The 21,722-nt window shown below is 34.3% G+C and overlaps 1 protein-coding gene across 4 annotated transcripts in view; it reads left to right on the top strand.

Annotated features, from left to right (window-relative positions):
* The window catches only part of LOC108521200 (neurexin-1-beta), a 343,586-nt gene that overhangs the window by 150,382 nt on the left and 171,482 nt on the right, over positions 1-21,722 (top strand). For all 4 annotated transcript variants that reach the window (XM_017860885.1, XM_017860883.1, XM_017860884.1 and 1 more), the window contains exon 2: positions 5,882-6,053. The gene's annotated coding sequence lies outside the window, so the exon portion shown is untranslated. The remainder of the gene's footprint in view (positions 1-5,881; positions 6,054-21,722) is intronic.

The raw sequence follows: 21,722 nt of genomic DNA, 5'->3' as shown, positions 1-21,722 counted from the left end.
AAAAAAAAAAAAAAAAAAAAAAAAAAAAAAAAGTATTTGGGCTAAATTAGCAATTATCTGAGTGTTTTTGTTTTTAGGTGAGATAACAGATGGCTCTCTGATACTGTCTGCAGTGTTGCATACTCCAACAACTGTGACTATAGGCTTCAGACTCCCCTTCATGCCTTAAAACCTTTGCTCTCTGGTGAGGATTAGTCTCTGGAGAAGCAAAACATTCCATTCACCCAACTCTGGTTTCAATCAACAATGTAGATTTGGACCATGGGAGTCTTTCTGTATTCTGAAATGAGTACAAGCATGCAGAGCATTTGAAGACATTGTTGAGTTCTGTCCAAAGTGGGGCCCTGGAGTACTGGACTGTACTATGGTGCATAACGGAAGTTTACAGAACATAAACAGGGCTCCTACTAATCTACATGCCCTCCTGAGTTGCACACTTGTTCACAATGTTTGGTCCTCCTCTCTAAGAGTATAGTAAACAGACACAGAGAAAGACATTTTTGTTTGTTACTGGTCTCTGTTCCTGAGCATAGTTGAGCCAAACATTTCTATATAACAGTTCATAAATGGGGTGTGGGGAAACAGTGCACTAAAATCTTATGTAACACGTCTGTATGTCACATGTAGACTGAAATCTTTACTTATGTGTATTCTGCTTTATCTATTTCATATGCACATATTATATCTGCATCTGTAACATGCAAACATCTTGCTTGAAGTGTGCCCAAGATATTGATTACACCATTAAATGTTAATCTTAGTTAAAACATAAAACCATCAAGTGCATATGTTATTTCATATGGAATTAGACTATGCATTAAACTATGGTGCCACTTGCTAGAACCGTCAAGGACCTTCCCAGTGTCATATTTCATGAGGTTTCCTTTTAACTTGGTTTAATAATATAATCTTTATTCAGAAATGAGCTTTTGTAAAAAAAAAAATCAATAATTACCTTTGTCACTGTTTATTTAATGAATCCATGGAAAGGCTTCATTAAATTATAAATACCTCATTACTGATATTCTCATAATAGATTTTTGAAATTATGATTTGAGCCAGTTATCTATTTCAAGGAAGATGCAGTACAGGGAGATCAGTACATGTCCAGTGAAATGACTTCTGGTTTTGCTAATGTAATATTCATGAGAATTTGACAAGACAATCATATTTAATCCCAGAGAATAAGAGTTTGAAATGAATTCTTTTAAATTGTAATTATCCATTGGCAAGAAAGTTTAGCAAGTTTTATTGTTTATGTAATTTAAGTGACTTGCTATCCTATAAACATGAAAAGGTTGTGTTGTAAGGATATCTATAGTTTCTGAAAGAAATAGCAAATACCAGTCCTATAAATATGCTTGATATTAGTATTTTGTACTTTATGTGTATTTTAAATTTATTGTTTTCAGGGAAAACTCTTTGGTGATCATTTATAAATAAATTGGTTTTCGAAGCCTGATGCAACTTGGAGTGAAGTAGATAATGTCTGAATTAGGTTCGGGCCTCTTTGATCCTTTACTTTGATAGTTTTCAGTTCCACTCTAGCTAACTCTCGATTTTAAATCCATGAGATGTCAAAGACATTTGAAGTTGAGGCAAAAACTGATCATATCTAAGAAGAGATGGGCATCATTTAAAAGTCAAATGTTCTGCAAGCATCACAGACACTCCTTGTTTCTACATTGTTTATTTTATTGTGTTGCAAAAAATCAAATCCTATGAAATCTGGAGATTTCTGCACCTAGAAAATGAGTATTTTGCATTTCATATTGCAGAAAGTTTTAAGGATAAATTAAAGGGACTTATTTTAGAGTTTAGTGCATTTTTCACCTTTAGCAATGCAATGCTTCTATTCCCTGAATCTAGACCTTGTCAACAATTAATACTTTGATGAAAATAGGTGCTTATGGCCTACCTATCGTAACAAGTAGGAAACTTCAAGAACTTTTTCCAGTCTATCCTGGATAAGAACCAGATCTATAATAGATGAGACTCTAAAACAATGGGCAACTCTAGAGTAACAAGTATCTTCCTATACTTGTGTTGAAAGGGCTACCTCCTACCGTGTAACAAGAATTCAAACTTGTTATGTAAAAATATTTCTTTCAAACCGCCAAGGAAGTCCACGGAAAGTCTCAACAGTGCTTGCTCCCTCTTGGATAGTAAAAAGGTCATCCATTCACTTTTAGACATAAAATGTAATATCAGCTTACTCCTCTGTAATAATAGAAGTCAGTTAAAGCCTCTTCATTATCCCTGCTTCAGCCACAGTGGAGCCCCCACTTGCACTGGGAGGAACACGATTGTTTCCACAACTTTCGCTTTTCCTCTCCCTCTCTTATCCTCGAGGGATGAAGCAGGAAAAGAAAGAAAACATAAAAGGCGTAAATGACCTTACTTGGCTAATATTATTGTAGCCATCTAGTTGAGCTTAGCCTTTACTTAAAGTTCTTAAGGAGGCACTTTTTGGAAGCATTTGGTTCTTTAGAGACCTTAACCATATCATTAGAATTCTTTACCTGCAATTCCATTAAGGTAGTAAATGCACTTCCTTCAGATGGTCATTTAGGATTCCCACCTCGGCCTCTGGTCATGTATCACTGTAACTCCAAGTTCTTTTTTCTTTTTTTTTTTTCTTTTTTCTTCTTTTCTGAGTTTTCTAAACTACTCAGCCCAATTCCTTCAGTAACCCTGCTAAACAGGGTACAACACAATTCTACATGGACACTAACCTAGGGTCCACAAGTGTCCTTTGTCGTAACAAACCCTAATGTATGTACAGGTGGCTCCTGGTACATCAATATCTCTTTCCTTGGCCACTGGGCATCAGTCAGCCACAGTCTCTTCCCTTGAAGATTTCTCAGGCATAGTCAAATGCTAGTTTGCTCACTACCTTGACCACTGCCACCCACCAAGTTCCAGAAGACACATGTCAAATTTTCTGAGATGTTCCACTAATGTCCCTTTCTCCTACACATGAGATAGGGAAAAGTAAGCTTCCACCTTGCAGGTATGTGGAAATCACATCAAATCTCAACTCTCCAAAAATCCTCTTCTAATTCTCAATCTCCTCATTCCTTATTCTGCATTTTGATGGATTGAAGTAGGTAATTAATTCAGAACCCTAAAAGCAGTTCTCAGTGTTCTCCTTTGCAAGTCTGGCTTAAGTAATTTTCAACTTCATTTTGTAAGATGGAAACAGTAATCTGTTTTTGACTTATTATCTTATCATCTTAACATCTCAGCTGAAACTGAAACAAAAAGAAGCATTTAAATATTCGATTATATCCTCATATCAGTTGCTTGCAATTTATTCCAAAATTATTTTAAGCATATATTGATTGATACATATCTACTAACTTCAAAGCATAATACAAGGCCCCTTAGTGATGCTACTGTAGCAGGAGAGATAAAACAGGTAGTAAAAACAGCTAGATTTACCAAATCTGCTAGCTACAGCTATAGGATGGCACAACAGTCCTAAACTCAGCCTAGTGTAATGACTAAGGACCAGACTCTGGAGCCTGACTGTGTGGATCTGAGCCACAGCTTTTCTCTTTCCAGCTGTGTGACTTTAGCCAAATTGCTTAATCACCCTGTGCCTTAATTTTCTCATCTGTAAAATGGAGATAAAATAGCGTCTCCTTCATGGAACTGTTATGAAGAATACCAGAGTTAATATTTATAAAATGAGTAGAGCCCTATGTATGTGTTTGTCGTTAGGAAACTCAGGGTCCATGTAGATAGAGTAATTTTTTAAATATTTGTTTATTTATTTTGAGACAGGGTCTTACTCTGTCAACCAGGCAGGAGTTCAGTGCACAGTCATAGCTCACTGCAGCCTCAACTTCTTGGGCTCAAGTGATCTTCCCACCTCAGCCTCCTAAGTGGTTGGGAATACAGGTGTGTGCCACCATGCCCAACATTTTTTTTATGGTAAAGATGAGATCTTGCTATGTTTCCCAGGCTGGTCTCCAACTCTTGGGCTTGAGCAGTCCTCTTCAGCTTGGCCTCCCAAAGTGCTGGGATTATACATGTGTGCCACCACTTCTGGCTGGGTAATTTTGATAGCTGCAGAGACTTTAGTATATATTTTCCCCCGGACTTATTATTTCCGCCGCATTTCTCATGACCCTTACTTTTAAATACATGGCATTGTAAGACATTTTAGTATTGTGTAGACTGATTCAGCTAATAAACAAACAGCAAAAGTCCAGTGAAAATGCAAACTTTATTCAAAGACCTATTTTAGCTCAGATCTTTTTGTAAGCCTGCATTATTTTCTCATTGTAGTAGAATCTCTTTTTGCTCATTTTCAGTAATTTATTTAATTTATTACATACGTTTTTAACACATGTGATATAACTCTACAGGAAAATTTTAAAGAATCTCATTTAAGAGACATAATAAGTTGTCTTTATTTAACAAATATGTATGTAGTGTTAAAATGTGATTTTTTAAAAAGTTAAATCGTCCATCAAGCCTAAAGCAAATCAAAACAAAAAAAATGTAAGCATGCTAACTTATAAGAAAGAGATCTTTATGTACAATAAGAACCCAGGGGAAAAACCCAGCAGAAACCTTTAGGATCTCTACATGAAGGAGATAATGAACAATACTGCAAAATAACATCCTCAACTATTTTCCTTTGATTAATGCAATTTTGTAAAAGATTTTCCATAAGGATTCTCAGTGTAAGCTGATACCATACTCCTGCTGTCTAGTTCAAATAATTATGAGAACCCCACAAAGAGTCAAGAGAATGTGGTCCACATCTTCAGGTTTCTAACATTCTGATTTAAAACTTCTACAGGAAAGAATGGACTGTGTGTACTTTAAACCCTTCTTCCTCCATGTCATTTCTCTCAACTGAGGTTTGATGAAGGTGAACCACAAACAGTTTGAGGTTATGTGTTCTGACAAGGGCCTACAGCGCAGGTATTCTGTGCGACTGATTAAGGGCAAATCCACATGCTTTAAAAATCTGCAGAATTCGTGGTAGAGTTGACAGTCCTGTTAGAGAATGCTTCTCAGAGGCAGAGGACATAGCACATGTTTCTCTTTGCCACTTTTTATTATGAAATTCTAAAGTAAACAGCAATAACTTTATAGTTAGAATGATTCATAGTGCAGCTTTGCATAATTTGAAGAGGGGGTTAATTTTGGATAATGATATCTTTGCTTTAACTTAGCTTAGTTATAATCTAAGAATAAAGGAACTGAATTTTAGTTCTAGTACGTCTCTATTAAGTTATGTGTCCTTGAACAAGTCTTGTACCTTCCTGTGTTATCATCAATAAAGTGTGGATGTTTCATCATCAATAAAATAAAAACATTGAATAACTTTCAAGCTCTTAGTATTTGATGGTTTGTGAATACTGACTAAAGGACTGCACTCATTAAATGCCTCTATGCCCCACACCCTTAAGAATTATTTCCTATATTGTGAGCATATATCAGTGGGCTCTAAATAGACATCATTGCTCTGATTTCACCAGTTATTAAAAGGGAGAATTTGGAGCCCTATTTTTCTTGTGAAATGGGGAGAGTGGATTAAAGGGGCTGTGTTAAAGGATATGAAAGTATGTCCTTTGTGCGGGCAGCCCCGCACCTTCTCTGTGACAACCTCTGGGAAGAATGCAGCTCAATTCCCTTGAAAGTGTGCCTTTTGGAATATCAATTATCCATGAAAGAGATGTCTTAAATTTACCCAAATGTCAAGAATCTTGCTTCTACTACATGTAGTGTTTCAGAAGTAAAACTGGAGGAAAACAGCTGTTGTCCAAAGCACCATTTTAAACAATACCTTGTATGTGATCTTTATCAAATGGTAACTAGTCAACGTAATACAACTCTTTTTTCCCCTCCTCTCTTACAGCACCAGGGAAAAATTGGAGTTAAGTTTAATGTTGGGACAGATGACATCGCCATTGAAGAGTCCAATGCAATCATTAATGATGGGAAATACCATGTAGTTCGTTTCACGAGGAGTGGTGGCAATGCCACATTACAGGTGGACAGCTGGCCAGTGATCGAGCGCTATCCTGCAGGTAAGCAAGTGAATATGTATCGGGGGAAGATTTTATGAAAATCAAACTGGAAGAAAAAGCACTGTTTTGCGTCCGTTTCACCAAATTGTGGTTTTCTGAGAAACCATCAACTATTTATTGGACTTTAGAGTCATGTGAATGTAATGCTGTCCTAAACTGTTCTTGCTACAGTGTACAAATGCCATTTTATAGGAGAACGTGAAGGTGTACATTATCATTTTCAAAATTCAGGACATCAATGAAATCAGAAAATGCACACATAAAAGCACAACATATCAAAGCTCTTTTACTGGATCCTTGCATTTAAACAAAGGAAAGGCTTTGTCAAAAGTAACAAAGTTAAAATTTAAAACTAAGGGAAAGAATATTATAACACTTTATTTATTTTTCTTTTCTGAGAGAAAATGAAACCTAACCATTCCTCAGATGGTGGTGCACAGCTGAAACTCATTAAAGTGTAGGAATCCCATGAGATAGAGAAATAGTGAGAAAACAATAGAAGCATAAATCAACAGTTATAAGAACAAGTACATAAAAGAAGTTTGTTTTCACTTTCATATAACCATGGAGTTTCATGAGGATTCTTTGACACTAGCGCTACTCATTTTAAGTCTATAAAATAAATGTCAAGCCATTATTGATGAAATAAAAATTATCTTGTTTATTGTGAATGAGTTTTATCAATATTATGTTATTGAAACAAAGGTGGTAGATTAGAAATTTTAAACAGTGTTACTTGTGATTGTATGTATCCTCAATTTTAAAACAAATATGTTTTGAAGTAAAATATAAATTAAAAGTATAAAGGTATTTTACTGTAATCATTATCATCTTTACATTTTAGTATAAAATAGGTTACCAAAAATATCTGTCTCATTTATCTCTTTCCCCTTTAGATATAGCTATGTTTTTTGCAAAGCACACAATTTATAACACAGTATAAGGAAAAGTATAAAATACATTTCTATTTTATCCAATAAAATAATAATCAAAATATATATTAAATTCCTCTCTCAGACTTATTTGGTTCTTGAAAGAAGCAATTTAATGACATAACCAATGTATTCAATTGATATCAAATATCCCAAGTACTGACTCACAATTGTGGAATGAAATGCCTGTAATACCCTTCTGGACCTTTTCTGGTTTATAGAATTCTAAATCTTCAAGCCCTAGTTCAAACCTATTCCATAAGCCTAGTACTCTGCAAATATTTGCTGAATTAAATGTAATTTTAAAAACTACCCTATGACAAAATTAGGGAGCAAGGAAATTAATATGTCCAGTGCCTGTTATAATACTGGCAAATATTAGGCACTCGATAAATATTTGCTGAATCGATGTCTTGGGAATTATCACAATTTTACACTACAGTTATGTGAACTGTATACAACAAGGTGAAGTAATAGAAGATTTGAAAGCCAAGTAACTTAAATATGCATGCAATGTTACATAGCCCCTACTAATCCCAGATTATTGCATTATCTGAAATCCTGGTATAAATGTGCAATTTCAATTTTTATTCTATATTTTATCAATTTAACTTTTTTTTTATTTTTTGAAACAAGATCTCACTCTTTTGCCCAGACTGGAGTGTAGTGGCAAAGTCATAGCTCACTGTAACTTCAAACTCCCGGGCTCACAGAATTATCCATCCTCGGCCTCTCTAGTAGCTAGGACTACAGGTGCACACCACCATGCCTGGCTAATTTTAAAAGGTTTTGTAGAGATGGGGTCTCGCTATATTGCTCTGGCTTGTCTTCAACACCTGACCTTAAGTGATCCTCCTGCCTCAGCCTCCCAAAGTGCGGGGATTACAGTCATGGGCCACCATGCCCAGCCTAAAAATTTGCTTTTAAAAGTGATAGCTAAAACCTTAATAAAAATCCAGAAAGATGTATTGGTAATTTTCCTAAAATATGGATTAATCACTGCCTATTTGCTGAAAGAAAGTCATCACACTGGATGCCATGAAAATACATAGTAGGGTAAGGTCTAGGCTTTGCTCATGGGATGTAGTCAGCTGTGAACAGTGGACCTGAACATGCAAAATAATCAATCCTGTTACTATTGCAGTGTGGCGTTTGCCTCTTGAGGCATGGTTTCGTGTTCATAGTTAATTCTTTAAAATTATCTTTATTTAGTAACTTTTAACACTTATCAGCAATTTCCAAACTGGTATCTTTACCTAGAGGTTATTACTACTTATGGTGAGAAATGGAAAGTCCCATTACTTTGGGAAATTAGTTTGGAAAAGTTTGGGTTAAGCTCCCATGCTCAAATTAGTTTGGGAAATTCTGGGTTAAGCTAAGTTAAAATATCTATACTTGGCCTTTATTAATATGCATAATGTATCTCTATAAGAGAAATACAGGATGCATTACGCAAGCATAGATGATAGAAAAGAAATATAGGATATATTAGCCAAACATCATTGCATTTTAGTAAATATTTTATGTTTTCAAAATTTCTGTATCCCCAATTTTCTCTATTTTATTTGATTGAACACATACCAGATACCATGTACAGAATATAGTTCAAAAAAGATATGGTTCCTGTGTTCTTGTAGCAGACTAATGTCCAATTTGAATCTGGTAGCTGAGATTGAGGCAGTACTTATTAATTATTTGAGAAAATATTTCTACATGTTTTCCTATATTAATATTTGTTTAATGCATATAGTACCTTATTTGCCAATTAAACAATTGTTCAGAATAAGAAACACAATGTAAAAGATGTTTAAAAATAGAAATGAGCAGTATAGTAATAAGAAGCAAATCCTTACATATAGTTATTTCAGATACAACTTTCAACTTTTAATCAGAGATTTTAGATGCCTTTTTACCAAGATATATTTTAGAAAATATAAATAAACCGACAGTGGGCAAAGTTGCAATTATTATGAAGGATATACGCAAGGAAAAATACAGAGTCCGCCCTCAAGAAAATTAAAGCACATATGAAGAGTTTTAATATATACATATAAAAAGTTAATGATCAATATATAAAGAACTCAGGGGAATCACCATTGTCATCAGATGTGTTATTAATCATCTGCTCTGTGTTCATTTCAGTGTGATGCTGAGGTAGGAAATGAGCCATGAAAATTTCAAATACCTTTTTCTCTTGGAGATTCATCTGCAGTGGTGCCACAATGGCCGAATACAAATTTTGAAGTGTGTGTGTGTCAACTCGATTAAAGTGTTTGTGACAAAGTGATTGTAAATACATGTTCAATAGCAAAAGTCTAGTATATGTATTTTATGTCAGTTTGTGGTATGGCTCTTTTTATTAATTTTGGGAGTTATTTTTATTAGAAGAGCAGCTAAATTCAAGCTTTTACCACCAAATCCTATAATCAGAGAAGCGGGAACCAGCAGCCTATATTTGGTTCCTTTAAAGTGCCTGTACTGCAAAATATAGGTAATAAGGATTGAAATTAATAATTAGTATAGCACTTAACCCTCCATTATGGGTCTTTGTGGTAAGTGCTTTTATATGAAGCAATTCATCTGGTAGCAACACTATACCTTTAATGAAAAGCAACCAAAGCATTGACCAATGGTACTACCCTGTAATTGCCTGGAAGGCTTTCATAGAGAAGCTAATTAGTAGAGGTAGATTTTATGCTCTTTTTGAGTATATGAAATCTTCCTATAACTCAACAATTTATATTTTAGAATAAATATTGAATTTTCTGAATAGCAGACCTAGTATCCATTATTTTCTGTGTATAGAGTAAAGTAGAGAGATAATATTTTACAAACCATTTAAAGTTGAGAAAGCCATTTCTTGGTGCTTATCAGTTAAAGCTCTAGAATATAATGCATCATTAATCTCTGATTTGTCCCTAATTACAGTTATGCAGCAAAATTTTCTCTCTCAACAAAAATAGACTTTCTTTTCTCATAACATTAATTCACAAAGCCTAACATCATCTTGCTTACCCAGACTAAAGATTGCTTCAGATAAATCACTGTTATCTTTGATAATAAACCTTTGAATTTGTTTTCCTACCACAGTGTGTCAAAAAATTTCTTTTGCACTCTACACAAGGTCAAATGTTCATTTTATACTTGAGTTAACATATTAAATCAACAAATATTTAAAGGATATATACTACATAAAAGGAACATACTAAATTTACAGTCTGGTTACAGAGATAGGCAAAAAAAAGTTCAAGATTAAAAATATAAAATGTGAGAAAGTGCTAGAGTTATGATATCATATTTGGCTAATTTCTGAATAAGATATAAAAGGAAAACTTGTTCCAAGGAAGAAGAGACCATTTTGAAGTGAGTGGTGTAGTAAGACTGTGAAATCAATAGTACATTAGGTTTAGGTCTCTTCAAGCATGCATTCATTTACGAAGGATTAACAGGAAGTGATAGAGACAGACAAACTATTTAGGAAACTACTAAACAATCTGTGTATCAAAAGATAAAGTACTAAAGTAGAATGTGAGAAAATAAACAGGATGAATGCAGAATACACTGTAAAACCTAATGAACAACTTAATAGAAGGAGAGACATTCCTGCATTTTAGGCTCTCTCTCTCTCTCTCTCTCCCCTTCTTCTCTGCCTCCCCCCACCGCCTTTTAACCAACAATTATTCAATGTTCTAGTGCAGCTGTGTGTCACCAGAAGGCAGTAGATATCAATGAAATGGAAACCAGTTGTAGGAAGGAACAAAGAAGTCAAAGGCATTATTATTCCTGTTTGCCAAGAAATTGGTCTGAATGGGAGATCAGGAGGATCCAGAAAACCTAAACATGTCAAATAAAATGTATTAACTTTCAGAATGCCGAGTTTGATTGCTATTAAGTTTAAGGAAAATAGAAAATGGTGGTCTGGAGTGGTAAGATAAAGAGATCCTTTAGGGATAAGGAGATCTGAGAGAAAGAGAGAAATGCTCTAAGACTCCATAGAGATGGTGTAAATCTTTTTTCATGATCATGCAATTTGTCTGGAAGAGCTTATGGGTATTAGATCTAAACCTTAACTCCATTTTCATCCATGAAAGCTGGTAAAATATTTCAGGGTTCAGGAAGTCATACTGATTATTACCCCAAATTCCAAACCTTTCGTGGAGCTTAATCGATTAGTTTATTTTTAATTCAAGTCATCAATAATTTATTATTTATTTAAGTCACTCTAATATTTAGAGATTGCAGGGTTGTTACTGAAGTGTTGGTTAATTTAATGATTGTTTTATATTTGTTTAATTTAATTTTTCAAAGTATGATGTAATTAAGGAAATCTACCTTACATGATCATTACATTTGAAGGAGGGAAGGAACTTCAATATTCTTCTATTCCAACTCCTTCATTTATCAAACAGCAAACTGGAACCTTGAAGAGACCAACTAGTTTGCTCAAGATCACAATGCTCGTTAGTGGCAGAGTAAAAACTACATTTGGGGACTCCTGTCTACAAGCTATGCACCTTCCTTTATGAAGTGTGGGAAACATAAATTAAAATATACAAAGATCATTAGATGCATTTTTAAACATAGCATAGCCTATTCTTCATAACTAAATGTTATTACTTGCATGATTGGTCCTAACTGTATCAGTCGATGTCACAGTCTGCTATTTCTGCTGACCCACACAAACACATAACACATACAAGACTCTCTTATGAGTATTTAAGCATAGTAACACATAAAAAAGATTTTCTTATAATAACCATAGTTGTTTGGTTTTCACTAAAGTTTTGAATCAAAAATACTCATTAGTAAGCACTAATTATTTTCTAACTTTACTGGAGAAACTATTAGCAAATTAAGTAAATCATTATGGACCATTAGAACATTAGAATACTTAAGAATCATTTGGGCCGGGCGGCGGTGGCCAAGCATGTAATCCCAGCACTTTGGGAGGCCGAGACGGGGCGGATCAGCGAGGTCAGGAGATCGAGACCATCCTGGCTACACACGGTGAAGACCTCGTCTCTACTAAAAGAATACAAAAAAAAAACTAAGGCGGGCGAGGTAGGCGGCCCGCCTGTAGTCCCAAGCTACTTGGGAGGGCTGAGGCAGGAGAATGGCCCGTAAACCCGGGAGACGGGGGAGCTTGCAGTGAGCTGAGATCGGCCCTGGCACTCCAGGCCTGGGTGGCAGAGGCGAGACTCCGTCTCCAAAAAAAAAAAAAAAAAAAAAAAAAAAGAATCATTTGGAAGAAAAAGTTTGTTAAAAGAAGACTTGCCCATGTTCTCATTAAATGTATAGATATGGGGAATCTTTGACTGATTTTTTTCCTTTCTCTAAAAGTAAATAATGAAAATATAAGTATTGTGGAAACTGATAAACCATATGGAATATTTGAATTATTATTTAAATTAATAACCAATTTTGACTAGAGTCCAACAAAAGACATAATAATCAGGGTGTGACACACAGAAGGTGCTTAATAAATAGTTGTTGAATAAATCTACATCCCTCATTAAACTTCTAGGTCAAAGCATTTTTTTGCTAGTAGTTTTTAGCCAAAATATACTTACATGCATAGATGAATATTTATTTCGATATATAAATGTTTGGTTTCCACTGGAAATAGTTAAATGTTTACTAACACTAATTTTCTATAATAAATCTTACTCTGAGAAATCTGAAGCCACAAATACAGTAGCTATGTTAGATTAAACAAGTGTCTGAAACTCTGATTTTTCCTGTTTAATTATCTTTTAAACAGTGTTCATTTTGCTGGGAATTTGAGGTTATTCCAAATGACGAAACATAATGAACTTTTTTATTAAGTAGTATATTGAATATATCTTCCTAAAATTCTAAGCTTAGCTTCTGAGAAATTGTGTCCAAGGAGATGGAAAGAAATGATATATTACCAGACTTCTCACTTGTTCTTACTTTAACAATGACTTGGATTTTTTAAATATCAGAATTTTTATAGTTACTGTAAGGCAACCATGTTAGCATTTTTAAATTTTCTGTTAAAAGAGAAAGCAAGATTCTGATGGTTTGATGGGTTTTGGCATCATTTAAACTACACAGGCTGGCAAACAGAGATAATGCAGATGTTTTCTAAGAGTCATGGTAAAACAAAAGTAAAGGATATTATATCAAGTAGGCTAGAACTTTTGCCAAGTATATCTTATGTTATAATATACAAATAGAAGCCCTTCTAAACGATTTCATGAAATTTCCCCCTTTAACTTCTTGTCTGCCATTATTGTTTCCAACATACAATTTGTTTAGTAATTTAAGTTCTTATCATCATGAAGGGATATACTGGCCTCACTCCTGAAAAGTAGTCATGTTAAACAGAGAATAGCATTATCATGATTTTAAATAAGTGTGGCTAAAGATACTGGCTGAGATTGTCTTGAAGGACTTTTTACCAAAGATATGGGTAATCAGGTTAATGAATCTATCTACTGGTTACAGATAATGAATTAATCATGTCAGATATAAAAAATTAATTGTCACTATAATGCAAAAATTTAGCTTTTGAAAATGAGGTGGAAACAAGTTATAAGAATAGTTAAACATTGAAAGCCAGATAAATGACATTTTAAAGAGTATTAGGTTTTTAGGAAACTTCAGATGGTATTTACAAGTATTTGGTTGATTTTAATATTTGTATTTTGTAACAGTGGCTTTCATAATTTGACTATTATCTAAAAGTATCTTCATTTTTATCATATTGTTTATAATTAGCTGACTTCAATGGAAGAACAAGTCACATTCCCAACTCAATGACAAGCCTTTCTCTTAATACTTTCTCAAGCACTCTGACTTCTTATATCTTCAGGAGCTTTTATTAAATAGCACAGGCATATTTATTTATATATTTTTATAATGATAGCAAGTAATAGCTAGTATTTTGGTGTATGATGAACAATTTTTAAAACTGTACTATGTGATTTGTTCCTTCTCAGCTTTAATGTCATTAGTTGAACGTCAACTGTGTATAAGTCTCATGACTGTCATGCTATTTATATTTGTCCACTGTCTACCCACTTTGCGTATCTTGTAAGCTCAAGAATAACTTGTTTTGTTTTGTTTTGTTTTGTTTTGTTTTGTTTTGTTTTGTTTTGTTTTGTTTTTTGAGACGGAGTCTCACTCCATCACCAGGCTGGAGTACAGTGGCCCGAATTTGGCTCACTGCAACCTCCACTTCCTGGGTTCAAGCAATTCGCCTGCCTCAGCCTCCTGAGTAGCTGGGACTACAGGTGTGCACCACCATGCCCAGCAAATTTTTGTATTTTAGTAGAGATAGGGTTTCACCATGTTGGCCAGGATGGTCTTGATTTCTTGACCTCGTGATCCACCCACCTCAGCCTCCCAAAGTGCTGGGATTATAGGAATGAGCCACCGTGCCTGGCCAGGAGTAAGTTGGTTTTAATGTCACTTAACTTCTAATAAACAAATGGAAGTGCCGTCAAGAGGAGGCAGAATATCAAAAAGGACAAACTATCCTACACTAGTGTCAAGGCCCCTATGGAGAGTACAAAGCTTTGGAACTGTATTTAGTTTTAGACATTAATCTAAATCAGTTTTTCTTAACTTCCTTTGAATCTCTGCCTCCATAAGAATCCAATAAAGTAGACCATTCTATCTTTAGAAAAATACACATCTATCTGCATTTGTATACAAAATAATGTATGTGATGTTTAAGGGTTGCAGTTTAACATCCTTAGGCCCTTTTACTTAGAATTCAGAACCTCTGCTCTAGGTGATCTTTGAGGATATTGAGATTTTGGAGGAAAAAATATAGTCTGTGTAATGAACATATGAGGAGGAACCTCCTCCTCCCCTAAATAAACATGCTTCCAGTGAAATGTGGCTGCCCTTTACTAACCTTCTTCTAATAACCTTCTAACCACTGACATAGCCCTCTGGGTGGAGCCTTTACTAGCTCAGATAATTTTCTTCTTTCACAGAATGAGCCCAACTTTTGTACTTCCAGTTTTAAACAATTGTTCTCCAAAATAGGATCATAAGAATGACATTATCCTTGTAATAAATTTATTTTAAGCACTAATACTATGCTTGATATAATTATAACACTGGGGCATTACATAATAAATATCCTTAAAACCAAAATACATGTTTTAAGAGTTTCATTTGGAAAGGTCTCTTGGTAAATCATGTCATGATTGTGAAGTGTGATGGTGAAATAACTGTGTCCAATATCATAAAGATAAAAATTGCTATCAATATAACATCTCTGGAAAGTACAAGAATCCCCCTGTGTCCATTGAGGAATACATTCCAAAGACTCTCATTGGATGCCAGAAAACATAGATAGTACCAAAACCTGTATATACTATGTGTTTCCCTATACATATATCCCTATGATAAAAGTTAATGTATAAATTAGACGCCATAAGAGATTAGTGACAATAACTAGTAATAAAATAGAACAATCATAAAAATATGCCATAATAAAAGTTCTGTGAATGTGGCCTCTTCCTCTCTCTCTCCCCATCCCAAAATTTCTTATTGTACTGTACTCACCCTTCTTCTTGTGATCTGTTGATCTGATAACCCAGATGGCTACTTATAAGTGACTAACAGACTATATAATGTGGATACACTGGAAAAAGAGATGATTCATGTCTCATGAGGGATGGAGTGGGATGGCCAGAGATTTTATCATGCTACTCAGAATGGCATGCAATTTAAGACTTTATTATTTAAATTGCATGCCATTTACTGAAATGGCATGAATTGTTTATTTCTGAAATTTTCCGTTTAATATTTTCAGACTGCATTCGACTGTGGATAACTGAAACTGTGGAATAAGAGGAAACTACCATATTACTGTTCATTATTATGAGAAGAAGTTAATAAAGCCCTTTGCATGTATTTAGGAAACTTAAAACATATCATGCAAGAGGACAATTTTCTTTTTTGCGCCTCTTACTAGATAATTTTCACCTTTGTCTCACCATTATTTTCTTACTCTGTGTGATTTTGTATTTTAAACTCAATAGAATACTGATAATCCATTTTGTTTTCTTCCAACAAAATAATAAATGTCTAGCATCAAAATTATTACAACTAATGAAGTTAGGAGAATATAGGAAAAATAAACATTCAAGATTCTGAATTCTAAAGTACCTCACATGTAACGATTAAATACATTTTGGCCACTATTCAAAGTTCATAATTAAAAAAAGAAAATTCATCTAGAGCAAAGATCAACAAATTTTCATCATAGAAGGCCTAATATTAAATATCTTTGGCTTTGAGAACCACATGATCTCTGTCACAATTACTCAATTCTGCCATTGTAGCTCAAAAGCAACAATAGCTAATAGGAAAATGAATGGGTGTGGCTGTGTTCCAATAAATCTTTATTTGCAATATTGGATAGTAGTAGATACATTTGACCTGTAGGGCATACTTCATTGACCCCTGAGAGAGAAGCATGACAAAGGAGCATAAGGACCAATCTGAAAAAACTTCCAATGGCCAGAACTTGATCAAATTGAGCAATAAAACTAATAGACATGTCATTGGATTATAACCAAAAGTAAAATAAGCATCTATGAACCCATGCTGATATAAACAAGTAACTGAACAGATAGAAAGATAGATATACAGACAGATAGATAAATAAGGAAGCAGGGACAGCTCACCCATACAGAAAAATTAAAATTAATAATGTAGAAGGGTGATGGAAATAGGAAATCATCATTAGAATCCCAATGTAAAAATTTTTGAAGTTGGGATTCCCTAATAGATGCCAAAATAAGTGCGAAAAACTTTTGAGTAGAGATTAGTACTTTATGTAGTCTAAAAATATTTCTTCCAAGTAGAAGTAGTTTTCTTCAGAAAACTCAGCAGATCATGTTAAGTGATCAAGTTAAATGTCACCAGTAATAAAAAATATTGACTTCATGAACCTTCATGCTAAAAAAAGGCTCTTCACTTCTTTGGTATTCATGTTCTCAACAAAAATCCATAATTTCCATCTAATTATGACAAATCCAAATTGAGGAACATTTTACAAAATGGCCAGTATTCTTCAAAAGTGTCAACTATGTGAATTACAAAAAAAGACAGGTCTGAAGGGACAAAGGAAACATGGCAGTTTAATGCAATGTGGGATTTAGGTTAGATCCTGTAATAGAAAAGGACGTAGTTAAAACTGGTTAAACCAAATAAAGTCTATACTTTAGTCAACTGTTTATTATCAATGTTACTTCTTGGTTTTGAGAACTGCCTAATGGTTAGTTAATTACTAACAGGAGGAAAACTGAATGAAAGGTATTTGGAACTCTCATTCTATAATTTTTTTTTTTCAAAATAAGAGTTTAGAAATGATTTCCACCTAAACATACCTTTTACTCAATTCTATGTAACATTTCAGAAAAAATAACTTAATGAAACATAATGCCTTTGTGTAACTATAAGTCAGATGCATTTGTTGTGAAAAAATGTATTTTGGCTTGTTCATGTGGTTATCAGAAAAGCAGATTTATTCCAGAAGAATATCAACCTAATTTTTCTAACAATCCAAAGGTGTAACTTCATCTAATCCTAGAGTTGGTTCTTAATTAAGACAGAATGACAAAATAAATGTAAAAACCTTTTGAAGTATGAAGCCTTTAAATAGGCCATATATTAAAATTTAAATTATGATGATGAATATTTTGTGTCAAATGTAGTCTCATAGGTAGAATATTTCTCAAAGACAGACTTTTATCTTAAACATTTTAAATTCTGTTTTGTTTTTAGCTTTGTGAATTTAGCTGTGTTACAAAGCAGCTGACTTTACCCCTCCCCACAAAGTTGAGACAGACTTTCCTCATGTTAAGTATTATTGAAGTAATTTGTCTTCTTGGGCATATTATGTGTATTGGTGGCCCTAGTATGTAAAATGTCCACTGAGAATCCAAAAAGAATGTATCTAACATAAGCCTGTCTAGATATTACCATATGCATTTCCAATGGAGTATTTTAGCAGGATTTATGAGATATAAAATCGGACAGAATAAAGGAATATTTCACTTTCATTTTTCTAGATAGTGTCACCTAATTGATAACATGCCATAATAATTTTTCAGGGTCACCTTTGCTGGAGCATTTTAAAGGTCCGAGTAGAGTCTTCAGTTCTCTCATTTATTATTTTTATTGCTCAGGTTGGCAGAGGACTTGGACGAGAGTGCGTTTTGTGGTTACAGGTGAAACAAACCAAAGGAAGCTTTTCTAAATGAAAAGATTTGCTTTGGTAAAAAAGAGAGGCAGAATGGGCACAATCACAGTAGAAGGCAGACCTGGGGATAATTAGATGAGGGCTGTGCTTTATGGAAATGGAGTTCAAATAGAATGTTACATCTGTCAAATTGATTCAATAAAGGAAATTCATGTTGCGCTAGCATTGGGGTGAAGAGGTAACAGAACTCATCCAAAATTCCAGACATTCATAGAATCTTTTGAAATTTCTGCCTATTTGTAAGAGCTAGTATCAGAAACAATAACTTAGACATGCAGTCTATAGTGGGCACTGTATATGGGGCACTATGCTAATTATTTTACATACATTATTTATAAACATTATTAAATTAACACTCATTAAATCTTTGTAAGACAGCTTACAGTATCTCCTAGTGATAAATGAGCAAACACAGGGAGATTCATTTACTTGCCGACACCATACATTCTAAAGCCTACTCCAGTGCTCTGTAGGATTATGCAATGCTGCCTAAGAAATAATTCTTAATTCTCCTAAGAAATAATCCACAAAATATTATTATTGGTCCCCACCAGATCAGATGACACTCAGACCTTTGTTGTGCTGAGATTCTGATACCAGTGGTTATTACTTCTATTCAGATCTGTAAGAGCTATTTGGGGGTCCTTTGTGATTAGAAGCATTCTCATAATAGTGTTCTTCCTCTCTGCTCGTTATTCTTTATCTAGATGCAGAAGTGACTGCGAAGTCTAAGTTGAATACTCCTCTTAATGACTAAAATTGCTATAGGATTATATACCACACATCAAATGATCAAACCAGACATATGCTACAAACTTGATGCAAGTTAAGTGTGCAGGTTAGCATGAAGTTTAAGAGGGAAGATTCAAAAGCCAGACTGCATGGGTTCAAATCCTAGTTCAAACACTGATGAGATGTGAAATTTTTTGCCAAGTTCTTTAACCACATTTTCCTAATCTAAAAAGTGGGGACAATGACAGTACTTACCTCGTAAGGTCGTTTAACGTTTCATTGACTTATTAATTTCAAAACAGTTAAAATTTGTTAAAAACCTGGTAAGTAGTAAGTGCTGAGTAAAAGTTAATTCCACTATTATTAGTCAAAACAGTTTAGTTTTGCAATCCTGCAATTGCAATAGTCACTAACCTCCCTGTATTAGTTTGTATTTCTTTCTGGGAACAAATTTATTTTCTCTTGGCTGTCAGACTTCGGTTCACATACATGGAGACAAACCTTTCCAAAAACTCAAGATTGTTCCTCCTGACCCTGGCAGACATGTAAGTGCTACTAGTACTGCCTCTGTCCCCAAACCCACTCCAAGCAGAACACTATGAAGACATTACTAAGAAAGACACAGTTCAAATGAGTGGCACAAAATACATGTTCTGTACAACTTTAGAAAACAGAGTGGTGTTTGGTAGTCAAGGCTGATTTCACAGAAGACTAAAATGTGGGCTGAGTGCTAAGGAATTCATTTGAAATTTAATAAATGCGCATTAGAGAAACCATGCTAGCTGGTGGACAGGGTACTGTGTATAGTTAGAGAGCGCGGATGCTGCCCCAGAGTCCCAGCGGAGGAGATGAGTAGAGGCTGAAATACAGTCTGTGCTTGGGTCTCCAAGTCATGTGCATTTCCACAGCCAGATTTCCTGAAAGTAGAGCTGTTTTTTTTTTTTCCTTTGTCACCAAGCATGTTGGGATTGCCCAAGACTTTTGCTTAAGCTATAACAATCCATGGAAGTTTTCTTTTTTAAATTTCCACGGTGGCATTCAATAATTAGGAGATCATAAAAATTATCATTCAAACAGACACAATTCTGATAAAAAAAAAAAAAGAAACACTATTCATAGTTACTCCTATATAGTAGGAACAAACCAAGATATTTGAGACAATCTGGAACATTTGTCACCTCTTGTAATACACAGTGCCTACTAGTAGAACTGAGACTACTGCCTGCATTTTACCTAGAGAAACTAGACTCAGTCTAAGTTAGTGATTATGATAAGGTGTTGAGTTTATTACTGTTGAGGCATTTATTCTTGGGCTGACATTATTCTAATGATCTAAGGCTTTTTACACAATTGGGCCTCTTTTCCTGTTATCAGCTATAAACAATAAATATTCCTCCCCAGTCTCCATTATTTTAATCCATCTGGTGTGCAGCCAAGAGGTTTATCTTTTTTAAATTGCTTTCATCATATATTTTCCTGCCCCTCAATTCTTCAGTGACTCGTAAAGTAGACTATAGAACAAATAGAATTTGCATGGATGAAGAAAGATGTATAATAGGGTTCAAAGTCCTTCTGTGAGGTCAGATATTTTACATTTTGGAGTCTGTTTCAGATTTTAATTGTTTTGTCTCTATACATATAAATTGTTTGTAAATCTCATTTTCCTGATATACATTTTCCAGACTATTATGTTCTCAATTTCTTGTCCTTGCAATAGGAAATCTAGGATTGGATCTGTTTGTGTTTTCATTGTATTGTCATTTCGGTTTCACACTTTGAACTTAATGTTGTGTGTATTAAATATACCAGAAGGCCACTAACTTGATAAAGTAAGCATAATGACTGAATGGAATTAGGGTATTTCAATGTATAGCCAAACCAAAACAAATCAAAATGAGAAGATCCATTGTATTCACAATTTGTGACAATGCTGTTTCCAAACTTTTTACATTTACTTTAGAAAGGAAATAGCATGAACAAGAGTAGTTTTATAAGATAATGTACTTCAACTCTTACTGAGCTATGGTAACTTTTAGACTCCGTTCTAATTCTATACAGCTCAAGAGACCAATTTCTCAAGGTTATCAAATCATCCTGCATTGGATGGGAATTACACCAGATTGTAGCTCAAGTTGTTTTTATTTCTAAGGATCTGTGATTCTATGTAATCTATAAAAACAATAGTAGTCATCATATATATGTGCCAGAAACTGTCCCCAGCAGCTTTACAGACATTACATATTATTCTTAAAAGTAACCTCATAAATTATCCCCATTTTACGAATGTGATAAAATTTGGAAAGATATACTACTTGTTCATGAGTTCATTCATGATATTGGAATCTGGAATGTTCTAGCCTCCATAAAAATCAAATAGACTTGACTACCTTTTTCCATCAATCTTAATTGTGTGTTATATTTTACATATTTAAGAAATCAACATTTCATGAGATTTAAATTGGGAACTCTTCCTTCTATGGCTATTAAAAGGAAACTTTTCATTTTGATGAAGAATATATCATCTAGTGCTACATATACTATAATTTTACCTAAATTGTAGTGATAATATAAAATGTTTTAAAAATGATCTACTCTTTTTTTTTTTTTGAGACGGAGTCTTGCTCTGTCGCCTAGGCTGGAGTGCAGTGGCGCGATCTCGACTCACTGCAAGCTCTGCCTCCTGAGTTCCCGCCATTCTCCTGCCTCAGCCTCCCGAGTAGCTGGGACTACAGGTGCCTGCAACCACAGCCG

The sequence above is a fragment of the Rhinopithecus bieti genome, unplaced genomic scaffold (genome assembly GCF_001698545.2).
Source record: "Rhinopithecus bieti isolate Rb0 unplaced genomic scaffold, ASM169854v2 scaffold_56832, whole genome shotgun sequence".
In the NCBI taxonomy this organism is placed as follows: Eukaryota; Metazoa; Chordata; class Mammalia; order Primates; family Cercopithecidae; genus Rhinopithecus; species Rhinopithecus bieti.
The sequence above is the reverse complement of the archived record's forward strand: the minus strand, read 5'-3'. Positions and strand labels throughout refer to the sequence as shown.